Genomic DNA, 18,797 nt, shown 5'->3' on the forward strand with positions numbered 1-18,797 from the left:
TATCAATGAATAAACAGAAAAAGAGATAAAACAGACAAAGGGAGATGAACTAAGGCTCCAGGAAGGGATGATTGTCACAATAATGAAAATGAGATCATGCTATAATCATACAATTTACTATAAAATTATATAAAAATATTAGAAAAAACATTTCTTGGTATGTTCATAGGGAGGTGACAAAACGTCTTATTGCAATAGGATCAATACATCGACAATAATTGTTATTTTAAAAATACAAGAAGGTAAATTACAAACAGCTGAATAAGTATTTTGATATTTATTTTATAGAGGCATGATAATAAATGCAAAAACAAATAATATATTGTCCAATCAAAGGAACAATAGAAGTAGAATTGAAAATTAAATAGGTCAAAATAGTCATTGAAGGAAGTTGAAAATAAATGAAATTTTAGAAGAGTAAAATAGTGTTTAAAAAAGGCAAATCTTCACAGGATAGTTTAATAAGAACAGAAATAATAAAAGAAAATAATACACATATAATAATACATATGTAAAAAACTCAAACAATCTTTATATTATAATTTTTATTGATTGGAAGAATACATGTCATAAAAACTTAATTCTCAGACTAGAAGAAATAATCTAAAAATAATCGAATAAAATTTTTCTTAATAAAAGTTTGGTTATATATATGAAGAAGAAAATAATGTTGTTTGCATCTAGTGCTTTTTATTTTTCTTTAGCAGTAAAATACTATTTTACTGAACTTTGCATATGTATTCAGGCCAAACAATAAAAAAGGAAAAAAGTAAGTAATGATATTTGAGCATTATATTAATGTATTTTTTGGAAGAAAGAAAAGCCAGTTCATCTAGTTTAACACATAATGTATAACATCTAAATAAATCTCAGAAAAAAACCATTTAAATTAACTACAATATTTTATTAGCATTGAGCCATATTTCCTTTATTTGCCAAGAAATAAAATCAGGCTAGATTCACTCACATTAAATGTCAGACAGCAATGTGATAGCATCTTTTGAATACTGAAAGAATTCTAAAGTAAGAATGTTATACTCAGGGGAATAGTCACCCATGTAGAAAATCAGACACAAGGCATTTCCAAATAAACAGAAAGTCAGATAATGTACTGCTCTTGATCACTTTCATTTCTTCTTCCTGTTGCACACATACAAAGTGTTAAGTAACTTGCAACCAATAGATAAATACATCCAAACAAATGATACAAATGATAAAGTGAAAACATAATGATAAAGTACACTTTAAATCACTTGTCTTAGGAAAGAAGATATGGAGTGTCTAACATTTAGTAAACATGATAGTTATCTAACACTTCAAATTGTATTGAAAGGTATTTGGAAATTGCAAAAACCTAAAGATATCCTTATACTATAGAGGAGAAAATAAAAAGATACTGCTCTTGTTTGACAAGAACAGTTAATCTTAAATGTATGTTTTACACATGTAACAATGATAAAATTAACAGCATTATGTATAATGATAATTTCTGAGGAAATAAAAGCAGAACAATATAGTCTAAACAATAAAAAGCACACCAACTAAATTTATTTTTAGAACTAAATAAATGAAATAGAGAAAAAAAGACCACTATGAGAACAAAAAATCATGTGTTCTGAAACTTACACATTTAAAAAATATATATAGTTGTGTAAAACAGGTCTAATCACATTTTTTTGTAGAATAAATAAATTTAAAACAAAATGTGTTAATATTTTTAATAAAGAAAATGAATGAGCATATGTCAGGCATTCTAAATATAACATTTTCAACAAGAGATGTGTATATAAATATTCATGGCTGCCTTGTTTGTAACATTAGAAAGAAAAAAGACGTCATCCAAACGTCTATTAAAAAAAGAATAACTATATTTACTATGGTGCAATTAAGCAAGAAAATACTATATATATATATATATATATATTTTTTTTTAAAGTAAAGATAAATATGCCGGGCGTAGTGGCTCATACCTGTAATCCCAACACTTTGGGAGGCCGAGGCGGGCGCATCACGAGGTCAGGAGATTGAGATCATCCTGGCCAACATGGTGAAACCCCATCTCTAATAAAATACAAAAAAAAAAAAAAAATCAGCTGAGCATGGTGGCAGGTGCCCATAGTCCCAGCTACTCAGGAGGCTGAGGCAGGAGAATTGCTTGAACCCAGGAGGCAGAGGTTGCAGTGAGCCGAGGTCGTGCCACTGCACTCCAGCCTGGCAACAGAGTGAGACTCCATCTAAAAAAAAAAATTAAAGTAAATGAATTAAATTACCTCCCACTGTGTCCTTTCCATAACATGTGGGGATTATGGGAACTACAGTTCAAGAGGGTGGGGACATAGCCAATCCATATCACACGTATGCATAATAATATTAAAAATGGAGGAAAAATCTAAACACAAACCCATGGTAATAGCCCTGTGGAATGAGAGAGATAAGCACTTGGGTAACAGTACTCCACAAGGAATTTCATTTTTTTTTAGATTTATCTTTTTCTTACTTATTAAAATATATTTTACTTAATTGCATCTAGCATGAAGAAGCATATCTTTTGATTTAATCATAATGCAAAATTATTCTTTTCTTGTCATACTTTAATTTTAGTAAATTTCCCCTTTTTCTCCTCCCCTACCCCATAGTAGTTTTTCCAGGGCAAGTTACATTAATTTTCCATTAATCTTAGACAGTAGACATCGCTGAAGAATCTTTATGTTGTAGCACAGTCTCAGTATACAAATTAAAACCTCCATGCTGCATGCTTCCTTCAATCTTTACTTCCAGATAAGTCTGTTCCTTTTGCTAAGTTGATTAGTGGTGACCACCTTTTATCTGGAAAAGGTTTTTGGTTGGTTTGGCTTTCTCTCCTAGTTTCACTCAATCTCAATTTCCTACTTACAACAATTTTTCTCTACAGAGTGAAAAGAAGGAGGCTTTAGGGGACTGAACACTTATTAAATGGATGAGTCTCCTCATTGTTTCTAGGTCTCAAAGACAGTTTAACTCCTGCTCCCTTTAGTGGGAAACTCTGTGTGTGTGTGTGTGTGTGTGTGTGTTTCTTTATGTCTTTTAATTTTTTTTTTAATTTTCACTTTTGGAGATACTGATATCATTGAGACTTGTCAACACTATACCATAACACAGGCAAATCATATTTTCCTTTATAACATTCCGTAAGATATGCTACACCAGTGTCTACTCTATGAGAACTCTTATTATTTTGGAAATCACCTTACCACCAGCACAGCCCCTTTGATACAAGATCCTTTTTTAAATGACCCTAAGTAAATACTTCTACTACAAGTTTCACACATATTTTGGGGATTTACTTATCTTAGATCAAGCTTGAAGAGACTATGTGCTTTTAATCATTCCTTCTCTTTCCTACTGCTGAAACACCTGGCCAAGTTTTTTCTTGTCCAATGTTTTTCCAGGTTCGTGTTCAAAACTAGCCCATTCTCTCTATAAATACAAGCATTACATATGAAGTATTCTCTGCAATTGTTTGAAGGACCCCTCACTGTAAGCACTACTTTCCCACCATGAAGGAGGAATTAGGATTATGGCAGAGATCTCTCCTAAGAAATAGTCCTGAATTTTCCTGAATTTTATTCTCTGCCCTCTGCCTTACTTTTTATGCTCTTGATCTATCTGAGAATTCTAAGAATTATGAAATTAGTTTTTATTAATTTTAGTTGTAAATTCTACATGAGTATAATTTTTATACTCACTTTGGTATCTGATATCGATCGTATTCATGCTGCATTCAAAAGTGAAGCAAAAAGGGTACCATTTAAAAATTCTATTGCATTTCATGTATGCTGATGTTATATTAGTTTTTATTCCTATTGTATCAAATTACAACAAATTTAGTGGCTTAAAAATAACAAGTTTATTATTTTATAGTTCTTATAGGTCAGAAATCTCACATGGGTCTCACTGGACTAAAACCAAGAGCAAGGCTGTATTCTTCCCTTGGAGCTATTGGAGAAAATGTATTTTCTTGCTCATTCAAGTCGTTGAAAGAATTCAATTCCCTCTGATTACAGAATTGAGTTCATAGGATGTAAGCTGAGTTCCCTGTTGTTAAAATGAAAACTTTAAATAAATCAAATTCACAGTTTATTTTAGCCAAGAATGATTCATAAATTGGTCAGTACTCAGAACTAGGAGTGGTACAGAGAGCTCCACTCAGCAATGTGGGTGGGCAGTATGTATAAAGAGAAGATTAAAAAGTTACCTAAAGTTATAGCTCGATTGGTTACAACTTGACATTTCCCTTAGTGGGCAGGGTGTGAGCAGTTGGCAGCTTATGATTGGCTGAAGCTTGGCTCCTATGATTGGCTGAGATTCTTGCTACAAGAGGTACTCAAGTTAGGTTGCAGTTTGTTTACATACTGAGGTTGCAGTTCTTCAATAGAAACTCAAAGTAAGGAGGCAGCCTCAGGCCAACATTAGTTTCATTTCACACTCTTCTGGTTGTAGAAGTCAGTTTCCTGTAAGGTGTACTCTGAGGTCATTCCCAGCCTTTGGAGCCTGCCTGTGTTCTTTGGCTCCTGTCTCCAGTATTTTATCTTCAAAACCATCAAGGATGAGATGAGCCCCTCTCACGCTTTGAATCTCTCCTCTATTGTGCTTCTGTTAAATCTCTCTGATGCCATTTTCTGCCTTTGTCTTCTACACTTAAGGGAACACAGGATTACACTGGGACCTCCCTGATAATCGCCTGTAATCTTCCTATTTAAAGATTAACTGATTAGCAAATGTAATTTCATGTAGAAATTTAATTCCCTATTTTACATAAGATGTTAAAACAGCAGGGTGCGGTGGCTCACACCTGTAATACCAGCACTTTGGGAGGCCGAGGTGGGCAGATCACGAGGCCAGGAGTTTGAGACCAGCCTGGCCAACAGAGTGAAACCCCATCTTGATTAAAAATACAAAAATTAGCAGGGCATGGTGGCGCACACCTGTAGTCTCAGCTACTCCGGAGGCTGAGCCAGGCCAATCGCTTGAACCTGGGAAGCAGAGGTTGTGGTGAGCTGAGATCATGGCACTGCACTCCAGCCTGGGCAACAAAGCAAGACTCCGTCTCAAAAAAAAAAAATGTTTTAAAATATTCACAGGGATTAGGATGTACACATCTTTAGTGGGACATTAACCTGTCACTGAGGTGTAAGGAACATTTAATAAATAAGCAACTTATTTAAGGATACTAAAAGTATGTCAGGTAAAAACTAACATAAATCAAAGGGGTTAATATTGTCCACCAAACAATACTTAAAATAAAAATGAATTTAGTAGAATAAGAGGGTAATTTATATATAAGTAAAAAAAAATTCACAATAGGGCTTTGAAGTTTTAAGCAATTAATACCTTACCATCTTAATAATCATATATTTGTCAAACTACAAGGAAATTTGACCAAAAATAACAATTTTGTTAGATAATTTTTAAAATATTTTAACATATCAGATAAAACTAGCAAAAAACAAAAATCTGAGGACACTGAGAATTTTAAAAATATAGTATATGTCTAAAGAAGGTCTAGCTCAAGCTTGTCCAACCACCACCCACGGTCTGCATGCAGCTCATAATGGCTTTGAATGAGGCCCAATACAAATTCATAAACTTTCTTAAAACTCTATGAGATTTTTGTTACTTTTTTAAGCTTATCAGCTATCAAAAGTGTTAGTGTATTGTATGTGTGGCCCAAGAAAATTCTTATTCCATCGTGGCCCAAGGAAGCCAAAAGATTAGACAACCTTGATCTAGCTGAAATATATCAGGCAATGGTGCTGAAAATACTTTTTTGGGGGAGATAGGGTCCATGGTTTATTTGAATTCAAATTGCATGAATATATTGTGAAAACAAGTCGAAAGAATAAATTTTTATAAAGGGACATTAAAACTTGATTTTTAAGAATCATTTTTTGAACCAATTTGTGGCTATCTGATACCACAAAATGAAACAGTAAAGCATAGAATTTAAGAAATAATTGTGGGTCCACACTTCCATTGCTCAAATGGTGGCTCTAACATTTGCCACTTCTGTAATCTTTGTAAAGCCATTTAATTTCCCTTATCTCAGTTTCCTTTTATCTAGAACCATCCCTGTGAAGATTAGACTAGTTAATGCATGTGAACTTTTTAAAGGTTTCTAGGCTTTTGTACAATCCACAGTAAGTTCAGTGATCACGTCTAGCAGTCAGGAGAAGATCGATGGCATTAGAAATTGAAGACACACTTTTTACTCAAATTATAAGGTATCTGAGTCCCAGACACCTCTTTTTATTGCTGAAGCATATTATAATTATGCAATATATCGGTCTTGGTGTATTAGAAATACTATGCCATATTTTCCACTGTATTCTAAGTCAAGAGTTAGAGTGGGACTTCGTATGATGCAAGATAAACATCTTCTCTTCTTGATTAAACCCATTCTGAGGGGCTAATTCTTCCCTTTTGTTGTATGAAATTAAAGGAATTTCTTGTGACTTTAGTAGTTACTCAACAAAATGACAACATAACCATTTCTGCAGTTACTTTCAGTCTCACAAAAGATTTATGTAATCAAAAATTAAATTATCCTGGGTAATAGTGAAACTCCAAGTTTTATTTAAAGATCCCTCATTTCACTGACTTGGCCTTATATGAGGATGGAGATCCAATTTGGAAATGGACGTTTGGTAGACCGTTTCGTCCCCCACATTGCTCTCCTACTTTTCTCCTTTGCTTATTAATCATGGCGTATGACCTCCCAGGGAAAACAGCCGGGAGGAGGTTAGAAAATATGTTTAAAGGGCAAAAACATTTTCACTTGCTTGGTTGCATAATGATTTGATTTTGGATCTCTTGGGGCTTGGAATCTGGCCAAAGAATACTCTATAGTAAGGTACATTTTAAGTTTCTTAACTTTAAGACATGCCAGCTCAAAGAATGTCTAAATTTAATTTTCCGGACTGAGGCAATGCATTCACTTGGGCTGACTGCTTATGAATTTCTCAGTGTCTGGACTTCCAGATGTCCACCCTGTTGTTGGCATTATGTAATTCCTCCGGATAGTATTTCTAAGTAGCATTTTAAATGGTATCAGCTTGGTTCCCTTTTTGCATAGCGTGTATCTGGTACAATCCAAATTTATGTACGTGTAGCTAGCTCCCAATGAAGTATTTTCTCTCTCCTGTTTAGCCATCTCAGGTAGATAGCAAAACCTCAGGCTAATCGTATGTGAAATAGACAGTGTCTACTGTACCCAGATTCAAAGAGGATATGTCAGTATGACGAGGTATTTTTATCCATTCCTTCCACTAAAAAATGGGAAGAAAAATGATAGGAAACTTCTCACGTTTCCTTCCAAATATATTTTCTTCTCTATTCTTTACCTTAAAAATAAATAAAAACAAATTTACCTTTTCTTTCCTAATGCTCTAAAGAAAACATAGGGGCTCAGTTTAGAATATGGAACACTTGCCACATATCATTGGCAGAATCACTGGAAGACATGTCATTGGAAGAATCAATGATTCTTCCCCAATCATTTGAAGTCTGGTTAACACCATTCTTCTAAAATCTAAATTGCTTTTCCTGCTTTTCCTGTTCTTTCTTTCTTTTCTTTCTCTTTCTTTCTTTTCTTTCTTCTTTCTTTCTTTCTTTCTTTTTCTTTTCTTCTTTTCTTTCTCTTTCTTTCTTTCTTTTTCTTTCTTTCTCTTTTGCTCTTTCTTTCTCTCTTTTCTCCCCTCCCTCCCTCCCTCCCTCCCTTCCTTTCTTCCTTTCTTTTCTTTGTCTTGCTCTGTCGCCTAGGCTGAAGTGCAGTGGTGCAATCACAGCCAACTACAGCCTTGACCTCCTGGGCTCAAGTGATGCTTTCACCTCAGCCTCCCAGGGTGGCGGCGACTACAGGCGCAAGCCACCATGCCTGGGTAAATTTTTTATTTCTTTTTTTAAAGATGGGGTTTCACCATATTGCCCCAATCCACCTGTCTAGGAATTACAGGCATGCTGGAAAGGTGCTGGAATTACAGATGTGAGCCACTACACCTGGCCAACTCTAATTCATAATGTAAACCAGTGCTCGTCTTGTTAATAATTATTTGTGTAACTCCTTGTCTGATTTTTGAGAAAGTACTTGCTGTATAGTAGTCACTTTAAAAAATACTAGTTTTTATTATCCATATAGATGAAAATTAATCAGATATTTAAAATAATTTAGCAGTGTATTGGCAGAAGCTTTACAAAGCCAATATATTTTTCGTATAAATTTTTCATAGAAATACAAGTAACAATTATATTTAAGGATTATATAAATGTGGTGTATCATAAAATACAAAAATTAGAAAATTTAAAAATGGGATTAAAAGCATTTGATAAAATGCAACATATATTTTTTAAAATCCTTGGAAATTGAAAAAATAAACATTAAAATATATCAATATTAATTCAATTACAATATGAAATGCTAAGGTGATTATGTTAAAACATGAAATGAAAGAGAATGGTCATAGATATATAATGATCATAAAATATACATGATGTGGAAATCCATTGGAATGCCCATAGAAGTAATACATTTCCAGTTGCATGATTTGACAAAAATAAGCCAAAATACAGAGCCTTATGAAATAGTTAAAATGAAGAGAACTCTTTTAAAAATAGTTTTATCACTAAATAACCAAAGTAGAATACTTCAGAAACAGCCAAGAAAAATGTATTCGATAGAGGTGATTGATAATACCAAAAGTTACCAAGGATTATAATATATCAATTTAATAATGAGAAACAGACATTATTTCTGAGAGGAAATTCTGAAAATGGTAGAAACAATAAACAATATGTTTACAAATTGTCATGGTTAGAATTTTTCTTTTTTTTTTTTTTTTTTTGAGACGGAGTCTTGCTCTGTCTCCAGGCTGGAGTGCAGTGGCACCATCTCAGCTCACTGCAACCTACGCCTCCTGGATTCAAGCTATTCCTCTGCCTCAGCCACCCGAGTAGCTGGGATTACAGGCACAAGCCACCATGCCCGGCTAATTTTTTGTATTTTAGTAGAGACGGGGTTTCACCATGTTGGCCAAGATGGTCTCAATCTCCTGAGCTTGTGATCTGCCCACCTCGGCCTCCCAAAGTGCTGGGATTACAGGCGAGAACCACCGAGCCCAGCCATAGTTAGAAATTTTAAGCTAAATCCCAGTTGTAGCTTTTGAAGCTTAAACACATGCATATTAAACTCATATATACCATGTAAAAAATAGTAATCAAGAAACATATTTGAAAAAAAAGGAGGTTTTTACCAGTTGCAACTAAAATAACTAAAACATTATTACACCAAATAGGGATGTGTAGTCTCAACAGTAAATCAGAATAGATAAGATAACCTGAAATAAATGTAAAAATTGGTTATTTATAAAACAAAGAAACAAAAATTAGAAACAAAAAAGCTCTTAAACCTGGCAAAATTATTTTTCACTTTTTGGCCTAAGGGTAAATATAAGATATTCTTTATAAAATGTTTAGACATTTTATATTTGGTATCTATATAAGATATGTAATATATAATATTATCATTAATAGTATTAATAATATTATTAATTATAGATAATATATCGAATATATAAGATATTCTTTATAAAATGTTCAGACATTTGGCATTGCCATGGTTCTGAATTTGCTGATGTGCAAAAACAAATATAGTTACTTTGGCTGTTACATAAATTAAGAAATGATATTTTTATTTTTATATGTATGCTGTTTGTCCAAATTTTTATCAAATCTTTTTTGATAATATTATCAACATGTTTAAATTATAATAACTTCTCTTTGGCAATAGAGATAAATTTAACATTCTAAAATTAAAACACTTGTTCAATTTATTATCAAAATGGAGAACTCTTTACAAAGTAGGATGGAAGATTTTTTTATGATGGGCTTACCTGTTTCTTCAGTGGAATATGACTGAAGACAAATTCCCAAGTTTATAAAATTAGAGTGCACTTCATATAAAAGAGGAAATGACTCCAAAATTTTAATCTTGCAGTAAATCAACATTGAATATTGAATTTCCCAATACGTACTCATAACCAAGTTGCAATGGACTGAATGTACCCCCGTCTCCCTAAATTCACATGTTGAAACCCTAATCCCAGTATGATAGTATTTGGAGGTGAGGTTCTTAGGAAGTAATCAAGCCATGAGAGTGGAGTCTTCGTGAATGGAATTAATGCCCTTATGAAAGGAAACCAGAGAGTAAACTGGCTCCTTCTGACATTTGAGGACACAGGAAGAAGTTTTATAAACCAGAACTGGGTCCTCACCAAGAACCTGGACACTGCTGATGCTCTAACTTCCAATGTCCAGAAATATGAGAAAAAAAAGTTTGTTGTTTAAGCCACCCAGATTCTAGTATGTTATTATAATAGCCTGAGCTTAGTAAGACAAAATGGAAGACTAATATAGAAGGGACATTTTTCAAAGCTTGAAACATTTCTCATTTCTTTGTCTTCTTGGTAATTATTTTCTAATTAGTTTTTATGGACTTTGCTTTTATTATAATAGAGCAGTTTTCCCTTAAGGCCTATATGAATTATGTATGACTTAAATATAGAAGTATATAAACACAAGCAAAATTTTGGAACAGCAAGATTGTAGGAATAAAAGTTAAGTATTGGAGACTGAAATTTTTTTCTTCTTTCGGTTTATAGTTCAATAGGTAATCCTAGAGAGGCTACTTCAACAATAGGTAGACACTATATTTTTAAAATAACCTTTAATGATAATTGTCTTGTAAAAATTTTTTGAAAATCTTAATATCCCAAATAATGCATATTTAAGCTCTTTTTGCCCCCGAGCTTCATTAGCAAAACTATACTCCAAAAATAGAGAAAAGTTAAAAATTTGGACACACTCAGGTTCATAACCTAGGTCACATGAAAGAGCAGGACTAGGTTAGAAGGCCTGGCAAAAATTGTGTTAGAAGAATTTTTAAGTTTGTCCCTGGGCTTAGAAATGAGCCTAAACTTGTTGTTGCTTTTATTTATTTTTTGTTTATTTATGTATTTATTACATATTTCTACATTTGTGTGAGAGACTGAATCAAAATACAGATTTGTCCCTAAGAAGCAGTGGTTTAAAATAATAAAAATCACAATTCTCTTTTATGCTGCTTTGTGCTGTATTAACTTTTATGTAAGTCAGTTCAAAAGTCAGAAACTTATGTGATTTCTGTTGCTTCTTAATACCATTTGCTATTATTACCTTTTTGATTTATCTATATACTCAATATCATACTTCAATAAAAACATATGCTAGCTTCAAGATAAAAAATATTATATATGATCCTCAAACTATTAAATATGCATTATCAATTTTAAATACTTCTTCTTTGAAGATATTAAGGCTCAAAAAAATTAAAGAAGTTTCCAAAATGGAACACTTAGGATAAACGTGTGTTTCTACCCTAATGTATATCTGCCTTCTGTTATGTATAATTTTCTTCTTCAGAATGCTGCTGTGTACATTATTTAACTAGAAATATTTTAGCAATGGTTACTTAATCTACCTGCTTAGGTATAGCTCCTTTAAAAAGTCAGTGTTTTTAAAATTTGAGACTTTATAAAACCACTATTTCTCACTGAGGATTATGACAAATTTGAAATACAGCATATAACTAACAGCTTACATAATCAGATATAATAACAGTGTAATAAAAAACAGTCTTCACATGTTTTATAAATTAAGTGTAGTTTGGAAAATTTCTGCCATATTCCTTGCTGCCCATTATTTGTTTACTCTGTTTCGTATCTCTCCTGTTCTCTCCACTAGTCTTGCATCAAAGTCAATTATTTTCAATGTTACAGTTTTCCTTTTATCCCCATTGAGACTTTATAGGCCAGGGCCTTTACACATTTTTTTCATAAGTTTTGCTATGTATTTTGTTATTTCTATTACCTCATATACACAAATGCAAGAGGTCTGTTTCTTCTTTACTGAATTATCTTCACATTTGCTGCTTATTTCAGAGCTTTTCTGATGGAAGAAATTTGCCTCCCATGCTTTTGTAAGAAACATATTGACTGCTATGTAAAACTGCTTTTTTTTTTATTCTGTAGGTAATTCTTATTTATTAGGAAATGCCACTTTGAGCAGGAGCAACAAGGTGAAAAATTATCCCTTGGCTACCTCTCAGTAATATTATTTAAGTTTATTTTGTCAATTTATCTTTGATTTCCCCTTCTTGTATTTCACCGGCCTGAAATACACCCAGAAATGTCCTTTCCACCCATACAAATTCTTCTCTGCCATCGAATTACGACTCAGGTACGTCAATTTTTAGAACAAGCAGTTCCTCAGCCCTTGAACTTGAATAGAGCTCTTCATCTTATAAATGCCAGAGGAATTACTTTCAGACTAATTCATGTGGAACTGATTCTTGGGAAATGTCTTTTGTTCACATTTTGCTATTGTTTTGATATAATTTATCTCCCGGACTGTTCTTTAATTTTGTATATTTGTCTTGTTTCTATAGGGGGATGATGTTTTCTTTTCTGAGTGAATAGAAAAGATTCAGTTCTGTAGTCTTTGGAATCAAACAGCACTTTGCCTTTTAAAATCATTTGTCTGATAATATTTATGGACTATGTTTTGGGTACCTGAGATGTAACACAAGGGAAAGGACTTATTTTTTTTGAGACAGATTCTCACTCTGTCGCTCTGGAGTGCAGTGGCGCAATCTCGGCTCACTGCAACCTCCACCTCCTGAGTTCAAACAATTCTCCTGTCTCAGCCCCCCGGGTAGCTGGGATTACAGGTACACACCACCATGTCTGGCTAATGTTTTTTTTTTTTTTTTTTTTTTTTTTTTTGAGATGGAGTCTCCCTCTGTCGCCCAGGCTGGAGTGCAGTGCCGTGATCTCAGCTCACTGCAAGCTCCGCCTCTTGGGTTTACGCCATTCTCCTGCCTCAGCCTCCCAAGTAGCTGGGACTACAGGCACCCAGCTAATTTTTTGTATTTTTAGTAGAGATGGGGGTTCACCATGTTAGCCAGGATGGTCTCGATCTCCTGACCTCGTGATCCGCCCGCCTTGGCCTCCCAAAGATCTGGGATTACCGGTGTGAGCCACCACGCCCATCCCTAATTTTTGTATTTTTAGTAGAGATGGAGTTTCACCATATTGGTCAGGCTGTTCTCGAACTCCTGACCTCAGATGATCCACATACCTCGGCCTCCCAAAGTGCTGGGATTACAGGCGTGAGCCACCGCGCCCGGCTGCATCAGGACTTTTTGCATGTGTTCTCTGAAGTAATCACAATTAAAATTACATGATCAACTGTATATTCATGTTTTCTATCTAGTTCCCCAAATTTTGTAAGCCAAACATGGGGATAGTATCTTTCATTTATCACTGTAATGTCAGTGCCTAGACTGTACATGATGAGTAACTACCAATATCTGTTGCATGTACAAAGGTAGTAATACTAGAAGCTTAATAAACATTTCCTGAGGGTGAAAAATGGGAAAAACTACATATAGAGAAAAAGAGAAAAAGTAACAAGTTAAATATATTTTTGAAGTTCATATTCTTAATGGGGGAATTTAATCTTCATCTGGGAGAAAAATATTTTCTAAATATTACATAATCTAACAACTATCAAAATATCCTGGTAACACATTAGAGATGGGTAGAGCTAAAAGCAACTCATCTGAATGAAAAGAAAATACACTAGTCCAAAAAAGATATGCTGTAGGTTTTGCTGAAAGTATATATATTGTAAACAGAAAATTAAAATCAATGTTAGTTGGTAAAAAAATAAAAATTGGGTATTATTTTACTTAAAATTTGAGTACTATTTTCTTGTGGTAGTTTGCATAAGGTTTTCTTTTAGTTTTCGCAGACATAGAACACCTTCAAGTGGTTTAGATTAGTTTTCTCATCTACTAAAATTTTTCAGTGCTGAAAAGAAAATCCCCAAATTTTAATTTAGCAATGTATTTTGTGACAAACTCAACTTTTTGTTGTATTTATAGAAGAGGTAAATAAATTGAACTGTGAGCTAAAAACCTTAAATTATTATTCAGTTATAAATTGGCTTTAATTGGTTGATTGCTTTCATATTTATATTTAGTAGAAGACACTGTTGTTGTATTTTGAATGCAAACTTTGTTGATGATATAAAAGGCCACATTGCTTTTTACCATATTTTGCAATATTATCTTTGTGTTATTCAAAATAATACATGAAAAGCAAAGCTAAATGAATTCAGGAATTAAAATATATGACTAAATGGGTTTTATACTTATAATTTGTACCCCATCTTTATAAAAATTGTGATAAATACTGAAATATATACAATTAAAGGAGAAACAGTCACTGTTCAGGAAAATGTAATAAAGTATCTTTACATTTCTTTTTTTTTTTTTTTTTTTTTTTTTTTTTGAGACAGAGTCTTTCTCTGTCCCCCAGGCTGGAGTGCACTGGCGCGATCTCGGCTCACTGCAAGCTCCGCCTCCCGGGTTCACGCCATTCTCCTGCCTCAGCCTCCCGAGTAGCTGGGATTACAGGCGCCCGCCACCACGCCCGGCTAATTTTTTGTATTTTTAGTAGAGACGGGGTTTCACCATGTTAGCCAGGATGGTCTCGATCTCCTGACCTCGTGATCCGCCCGCCTCGGCCTCCCAAAGTGCTGGGATTACAGGCTTGAGCCACTGCGCCCGGCCAGTATCTTTACATTTCTGAAAAGTATAATATGAAAGGTGAAGCTTCATGTTCAGGCCTCAGGCTAACTTCCTTTGAGTTTGAGAAGGGTCAGAGTGTACAAGAGGATGAAAAGAAAGGGCACTCCAACTGGGAGGGGAAAGTACGAACAGCAGCAGTAACACAAGGAACAGTCAGGATTAGCTAGTGTCTGCGATGTGAGCACTGATGAACATATGACCAGAAATGTTGAAAATATCATAACTGTTTGGTGAGATTTATATTACTGTGGCTCTATGATACTTTATTTGCCTCATTTAAATGCAAAAAAGTCAAAATATCTCTTTTTGCTTGAGAAAGAAGAAAACCCACTCCATATAATATATAAATATTGGCCATGCGCAATGACTCACACCTGTAATCCCAGCACTTTGGGAAGCTGAGGTGGGCGGATCACTTGAGGTCAGGAGTTCAAGACCAGCCTGGGCAACATGGCCAAACCCCGTCTCTACTAAAAATACAAAAATTAAACAGGTGTAGTTGTGCAAACCTGTAGTCCTAGCTACTTGGGAGGCTGAAGCATGAGAATTGTTTGAGCCCAGGAGGCAGAGGTTGCAGTGAGCCAAGCTTGCTCCACTGGACTCCAGCCTGAGTGATAGAGCAAGACTTTATCTCAAAAAAATGTTTTTTATATATATATAAATATATAAATATATGTATAACATGTTATATATAAATAATATATAATATATAGAAATATATAACATGTTATATGTTATATAACATGCATATATAAATAATATATATAATGTTATATATGTTATATATAACATGCATATATAATAAAATATAAAACATGTTATATATGTTATATATAAAACATGTTTATATACATATATATCATATTCTTTGCTCCTCATCTGGGGTCAGTGAGCAAGAGTGGGCACTGGCGGGGATACTCAAAGCAGAGAGCTGGAGCCAGTCCTTGTGTCCGGGACTCACACTGGCACTTCTGAATCCTCAGAATCCGCTGGCTTTTGAGCTCTCATGATTTGGTGGTGGGAGTGGGATTCCTGGTTTGCAGCTCCAGAGGATCGTGCTCCTTCCCTGATACATGTCCCACACAGCCATGTTCTGCCCTGAGATGCAGCATTTGATAACTTACCCCCTTACCACATACCACTTCCACCCACGTCCGGGTCAACTTTGTTCTTAACCTCCTTGAGACTGCCCTCCACCTCGAGAACAGATCTTTTTTCCCCAGTTCATTGAGTTTGGAGTTTTGGATACCATGCAGAAAGTTTACCTTTAAGACTGAGTACTCTTTTGATACCCTTCCTCCCCAAAACGTTCATGCTCACGACTTTGTGGGAAAAGTGAAAGCCAGTACACACAGGAAACTATGGCTGAACACAGGCTCATCACGACTGCTTCTGTGGCTGTTGACCACCCATCCATCTTTGTGGTGGTGGCACAAGACAGTTTAATGACAGCAGTGAGACTTGCTCTTCAGCATGTGTTCAAGGTTCTTGCAGAATCACACCCCACCCTCTATGGCTTCTTGTGGAGGTGGTTTGATGAAATCTTTACTCTGCTACATCTCCTGCTGCAGCAGTATTATCTGTCTAGAACCAGTGCCTCATTTTCTGAAAACTTTTGTGGCTTAAAGAGAATAGTAATGGGGGACACTCACAAGTCTCACAGATTGGCTAGTGCTGGTCTCCTAAAGAAGCAGCTTTGGAAATCAATTATGTTCCTGGTTCTTCTTTTCTATCTGAAAGTGAAGCTGGAGAAGCTGGTTTCTAGCTGAGAAAAGAGGATGAATATTCTATTCATCCCCCTTATTCCAACTGGAAACGATTTTACAGACCCTTCCTGGCAGCCTACCCATTTGTTAACATGGCCTGGGAAGGATGGTTTCTTGTACAACTTCAATACATCCTAGGAAAATCTCAGCATCACTCACCACTGCTGAAGCTGGCTGGAGTTCAGCTAGGTCGACTGACCATTCAGGATATACAAGCTCTGGAGCATAAACCAGCTGAAGCCAGCATGATACAGCAATCAGCCAGCAGTGTTAGTGAAAAGATAAAGTTAGCTCTGAAGAAAGCTGTGAGGGGTGTTGCCTTATCCCTGTCAACTGGCCTTTCTGTCCATGTATTCTTCTTGCAGTTCCTTGACTGGTGGTACTCATCTGAAAACCAAGAAACCATCAGGTCGTTGACTGCCCCGCCTACCCCACCACCACCTGTCCACCTAGACTATAACTCTGATTGTCCCCGCTTACCCAAAATGCAGACTGTGTGCCCCTTGTGTTGTAAAACCCAGGTGAATGATACTATTCTTGCCACTTTTAGCTATGTGTTTTGTTATGGCTGTGTGTTTCATTATGTGAGGAGTCACCAAGCTTGTCCCATTACAGGTTATCCAACAGAAGTACAACATCTGATTAAATTCTACTCCCGTGAGAACTGAAAAACAAAATTACATAAAATACTTTATGAAGAAACAAAATAATTATTGGATTTCAGATTTCAAATGAAATATTTCTAGTTAAATTATTGTATTAGTACAAGATAATCACAGTCGTTTGCCTTTTAATGACTGGAATACAGGGAATTGGTTAGACTTTTGTTTGAAAGCAGAAAGAAAGATAGATGATTGAAACAGTAAGCAGCCACCAACCACTGAGCAGCAACAAAAATGAGAAAGTGAGGTCACCAAATATTAGTGGTTGGAGAAAGGGTCCCATTGACCTATATCCTGGATTCAGTCCACTGAAGAGGCAGAGCTGGCTCACACTGGGGTCTCTCTGATGAAGTTCAACGTATCTGATAATTGAATTGCAAAACACAGAGTGAAAAAACACCAAACAAACCTGGAAGCTAGGGAAATGCTGACAGACCTAAAACCAAGAAGAAATGAGTCCTTTTCTTCCCTCTCCTTGCCTTCAAATGTCTGAACAATGCTTTGTGAGGACAGAACCTCAGCACACTAACCAGCAAAATAGTCTGAGAATAGAGTACTCGAACTCCATTGCTACCATGAAAGAGCAGAGAATTTAGGGTGGAACTGTTGCTGAGAGGCAATAGGTAAATAATCAATACAACATCATATTTAATGATTACAAAATAGTGTAGGTTATGGGCTAACATATTTGGCATTAAGTGTGTTCAAATGAAATTTGTTTGCCCCTTAGAATTTCCAAGTAATGCAAAAATATTTTAGTCCAGGAATTTCTACCACTTAGCTAGTAAAGCTTCTATAAGCCTCAATTTCTTTAAAATGAGAATCTGTCATAATCCTTTGTGTTTCTAAAGTTCTATAATTCTCACATCTTTATCAGTATAAAAATTTTTTATAAGTATAAAACATTATACTTTATATAATTTTTTAAATGTAGTTAAGTCCATTTTATAGGTAAAACAAAGACAAAATCAAAGTGTGGTGTCCAGGAAATAGACTTGAATGCAGTTTTACAGGCATGCATTCTATTCCTGGCTGCAGCAATATCAATAATTAGAAGTTAAGGCAACTAATTAACTTCTGTGACCATCAATCAGTTAATCTAAAAATAATTAACAAAAATAACTACCTTGCAAGTATATTATAAAATTAGATATAAAAGGCTGAAATCATTCTTGAAACATAAAAAGGGTGTAATAAAAAAACTGCAAGAGTGATTTGGCAGTGATGTTAAGATTATGTTGATTTAACCCTAAGGCTATGCAAGTTATAAGGCAACAAAACAATAATACAACCAAATTATCTAACCCTTATAGGCATAATATTCATGAAATTATTAATGTGTAGTATCCATAACACATAAAAATGTCTAGAACAGCATTTCTAATCATCTTGTCTATAGAAATATTGTAAAATGATGACAATGTGTACTGTTCATTTGGGTTTTTATATGATGATTTGAAGTAACCCAGTTCCTGCTGATTTATATCTCCAAACTAATATTTTACAACTTAGTTCAATATTATATTATTTATCATTTAATTACATATCCCTGACTTAAGCAAAACTTACTAACCCAAAGTAGTTATGCAACTCAGTGTCCTGAAATTATGATCCCTTAGTTCATCAACCATGTCTTGATAATATTTA

The 18,797-nt window shown here is 34.7% G+C and overlaps 1 pseudogene; it reads left to right on the top strand.

The window, feature by feature from the left end:
• Positions 1-13,664: 13,664 nt before the first annotated feature.
• On the top strand, positions 13,665-17,156 carry LOC100592940 (annotated as a pseudogene).
• Positions 17,157-18,797: the final 1,641 nt, after the last annotated feature.

Source organism: Nomascus leucogenys, chromosome 5 (assembly GCF_006542625.1).
Source record: "Nomascus leucogenys isolate Asia chromosome 5, Asia_NLE_v1, whole genome shotgun sequence".
NCBI lineage: Eukaryota > Metazoa > Chordata > Mammalia > Primates > Hylobatidae > Nomascus > Nomascus leucogenys.